This window comes from Athene cunicularia (assembly GCF_003259725.1).
Source record: "Athene cunicularia isolate RWA chromosome 28 unlocalized genomic scaffold, athCun1 chr28_part1, whole genome shotgun sequence".
NCBI lineage: Eukaryota > Metazoa > Chordata > Aves > Strigiformes > Strigidae > Athene > Athene cunicularia.
The window spans coordinates 1273567-1277630 of record NW_020799139.1 but is presented as its reverse complement, the minus strand read 5'-3'; the positions used below and the strand labels follow the sequence as shown (position 1 = coordinate 1277630).

The 4064-nt window shown below is 51.2% G+C and overlaps 1 protein-coding gene across 1 annotated transcript in view; it reads left to right on the top strand.

Annotated features, from left to right (window-relative positions):
* Positions 1-1878, top strand: part of ELL (elongation factor for RNA polymerase II) — a 34742-nt gene extending 32864 nt beyond the window's left edge. Inside the window, exon 13 of the mRNA XM_026864911.1 lies at positions 148-1878. The gene's annotated coding sequence lies outside the window, so the exon portion shown is untranslated. The remainder of the gene's footprint in view (positions 1-147) is intronic.
* Positions 1879-4064: the final 2186 nt, after the last annotated feature.

Sequence of the window (4064 nt, the reverse complement as noted above, 5' to 3'; positions counted from 1 at the left end):
TTTTTTTTTTTTTTTTTTTTTTTTTTTGGACTTGAAGGGAACATTTTTAGAGTATGGCCAGGGTGTGAGAAACACGCCAAAAAGCACAAAGGTGTCCTTTAACTCTGCTATTTCTTTCTCTCCCCTCTCCCCTTTTAATCCTGCCAGCCTGTGTGATTTGACTTCTTCCCGCTTCCGTTTATCTCAAAGTAAAGGATTACTTTCCTGTGGCGTCTCCTTCCCTTGGAGGTTGCACTGAAGAGTCTTTCACCCTTTGAAGGAGCGGAATGGCAGAGTTAAGGAGGGAAACAGTTCTTATACAAGGAGTATTTTTTTTTTTGTGCCCCCCAAAAAAAAGTGGGTCCATCTGCTGTATTAATAAAAAAGAAGAAAACAAAAATATTAATAATAATTCCATTCTGGCTAGATTGGTTTTGCTGCATCATCTGGCCAGGGCCACCGCTTTGCTTTGTCACTTGCAATGTTCTGAGTTTCTCTCCCCGCCGCGTTGCACCCAGCGCTCACCAGGACTTTGCCATCCCCTTCTTCAAACAAAAACCTGCGGCTGAAGGTTTTCACCCTCCGGCCACGGACTGCCCCTGGACAGCCACGCTCGTCTGCAAAACCCAACCCTGTCTGGAAGCGGAGCAGTGGAGGAGCACAGGGGGGAAGAGATGTGATGGGCGAGCACCCGGAGAGCCCCAGCGAGCGTCCCAAGGCTCGGGGAACACTTTGCTCCCACCTCTCCTTCTCCAGATGAAGACAACCGGAGGTGAGGGCAGCATTTCTCTTGTTGGTGTCACGTTGGCGACCTCCGGTGCTTCTGCTCGTCGGGGAAAGCTGGAAAATACACGAGAGTTAAAGGCGTGAGGAGCTTTTGTCCAGAAAACTTTGTCCTCCTGCTCGGTGGGGTCTGGCACCTGGTCTGTGCGTGAGTTCAAGCAGTAAGCGGGGGCTGAGGGCGATGCCCAAGCTCAAGGCTTAGGCCCTGATTCCACCCAACCTCCCTTGGCTGTGAATTTGTGCACCGAGGTGGATTTCACCGGGGAGGGAGCCTTGGGCTGTGTGGAGGAGCCAGGACACCACGCGCCCTCGGACCCGCTCTCAGCTTTGTCACTGCAAAGTTACCCACGGAACCTCCCAGCGCCGAGCCGAGGGGCTTGGGGGGCTTCACCCCCCACCACGGTGCCCCAGGAGCCCGAGACTCGGGTGGCAGAAGAGGCAGCAGCTACAAACCCAGGATGAGTAAATTCTTCCATGGAAACACTTCTCCTTCTGATCCTTAATATTTTGAATGGGGTTTTTTTTGTTGCTTTGGGGGGGCAGGGGGATAGAGATGGATCTCAATCTTTATACATCTGCTATAAGATATTTTTGCAAACAGAGTTGTATACAAAGATGTATTGTGTACATTTACATGTATATTCTGGAACTTCTAAAATTTGAATATAAAAACTGAAAATATTTAATGAATATCCAAACTGTGAGACCCAATTAGCATTCAACAACTTTCTGCTTCACTTTTCTTTTGGACTGTGTTAAAGAATTGTAGTCGAATCTGCCTTTTTTTTTTTTTTTTTTCTTTTTAGAGATTATGAAGCTAGGCAAATTTTGTGCTTTTTGGGTTAATAGAAACCAGTTTTAGGTGATTAAGTATGATCTTAACTTATTGATACTGTGTTTTACTTTGTAATATTGTACTGTGGATAAAACTATATTGAGCCATGGAGTTGGAGTTTACAAAAGAGCTTTTCACTTTGCCAAAATGTTACAATTTAAAGGCAGCATAGTCTTCAGCTTTCCTAATCTTTTCTTAAGAGCTAGTGTCTTTTTTGTACACTAAAAAGCTGAATGCTGATTTTGCAACATATAATAAATTCACTGTATTGGAAAACAAGCAAACAATAAGGTTGTATGTTTCTTTTCAGTGCTTCTTACTGCAAGAAAACTCAAAAGGGAAAGGTGATAAATGGTTGGCCTGGAGTTTGAAAGCAGGAAACTTAAAGGAACCGAGTCGGTTGAGTGAGTTCAAGTATCAGAGCTGTAGGTAAGGAGTGTTAGAAGGGAAAGGTGATCTCTGTTGCATTTTCCAGCTGCTTGCTGCTGCTCTGGGAAGAGCTCTGCCCAAGGAGCAGCCTTGCCCCTGGGGAGGCCTTTGGTGCTCCGGTGGGATTGGTCTTCCCCCTCCAATGGCATTAGCACCCAGCTGTTTTTTTTAGAGGAAAAAGCTGGTTTTTGAAGAAGCACCTGCCACTGGTGTTGGCATGGAGGTGTAGAGGGAGGCTCCCAGGGGGTGTTGGCAGGCGAGGGCCTCGCTGCCTCCCTGGCACTGGGCGATGCTGGAGCCTCCTGGCTTGTGGTGGCTCTTCCTGACGGCCCGAGCCCTGCCCTGGGGCTCCCGGCCAGAGCCCAGACCTGGTGCAGGTGCCTACCCTCGCCCGTTCTGCCTTTGCAGGGGAGGGGCTGCTGCGTTTCTCCCCACGAGCTGAACTGGCTTTGACGTCTGAGCTTGCTCGTGTGGGGGTGAGTCGCGTCCCGGGGGGGGAGCTGGAGCAGGGACACTGCTGCTGCCAGAGCAGCGAGGTGGGGATGAGCCTGGTGTCCACGCTGCTGGGGCTCCCACCTCCACCCGCAGCCTGAATCATCCGCCTGAAGCTCAGTTTTTTTTTTTTTTTTTCTGTCACAATGGCTGCTTGCTCTGGCCCTGGCTTCTGCAGCATCCCTGGGTTTGCTGCTCGCTGTGGCTGGAGCAGGCAGAATAAAATAGAGTATAAAAACACACCAGTAACTGCTCAGTAGCATAATATCCTCTGAATAGCTTCCGTTTTCCTGCAGTAGTTGCTGTGCTGCCTGCCTGGGGATCCCTTCCTCCAGCAGTGGATGACAGGCACAGGTTCACTGGGCTGGAGACTAAAGTGCTGGCAGGTCTTGCCCACGTTCCTCTCACTCGCTTTGTTCCAGTGCAGGATTTCGGATTCTACCTCCAAAACAGCAAAATAGGGAGAAGGTAAAAAGAATCCAGCTATCAAATAACATTTTAGGGATGTCTTGGGTTTTGTTTTGGGTTTGGGTTTGTTTTTTTTTTTAAAGGTTGGAGGGAACAGGGAGTGCTCTGCTCTGTCTCACCAGCTGTGACCTTGGAGTTGACACAACAGCCCGAGCACCCGCGCGGGGCCGTGATGCTCCCACGGCCACCCTGGGTTTGCTCCCACGAGGCCCTCGGTTACAGAGCAAGAGCTGAGACACGTTGGGTGAGCTGATGCTCTTGTAAATCCCCAAATCATCAGGTTTTTAGTTACAAATACCATCTCTGAGCCAAGCTCCACGCCCTCAGCCCCTGTTTTACCATCTTTTAATTCCTCACTTGTCTGAGCTTCCCCCCTTGGGGCTGATGAAAGCTCCTGTCCCCGGGGATGTGTGTGGGGCTGCTCACCCAGGATGGATCCCTGTCCCCTCCTGTCCCCGCTTTTCTGGGGAATTCCTCTCAACCGCTGGCAGCTCCGGCCCTGCCTGGGGTCACGCACTGAGCTCATTAACTCGGAGCTGCCCCAGTGGAAATTTACTGGCTGTGGCTGTTGTGCCAGAGCCAGCCCGGCTCCTGCTGCTGCCTCCTTATCTGCACCCTGGTGGGAACGTGGCCACCAGCCCTCCTGGGGGGACACGGGGCAGCATCGGGGTCAGGCTCTGTCTGTGCCAAAGCTGAGCCCCCCCCAGGGAAGGTTCCAGAAGCACCCTGAGCTCTGATAACTCAGCTCACGCTTGGGAAAAGTGTCACTTTTCACCGCTCCAAGCACAAGCTGCCCTTAAATTAGGGTCACACACATGTGGGAAGGCAGAGGTGACCCTGCAGCCTCCTGGTGGCCTCGCTGGGGCTTGAAAAGCGGTGAAAGCGCGGTGGGTTTTTCCTGTGCACCTTTTTGCTTGTGGCTCATTGACAGGAGCAAGCTCATTAGAATAATTTGTCCTCGACACGGTCCGATGGTGCTGGTCCCTCTTGCAGAGCAGCTGCTGCACCTCCGCCACCCAGCACAACCACCCCCAGTCACCCGTCTTGGCCGTGTCCGTCCGTCTGTCCCTTTCCATGC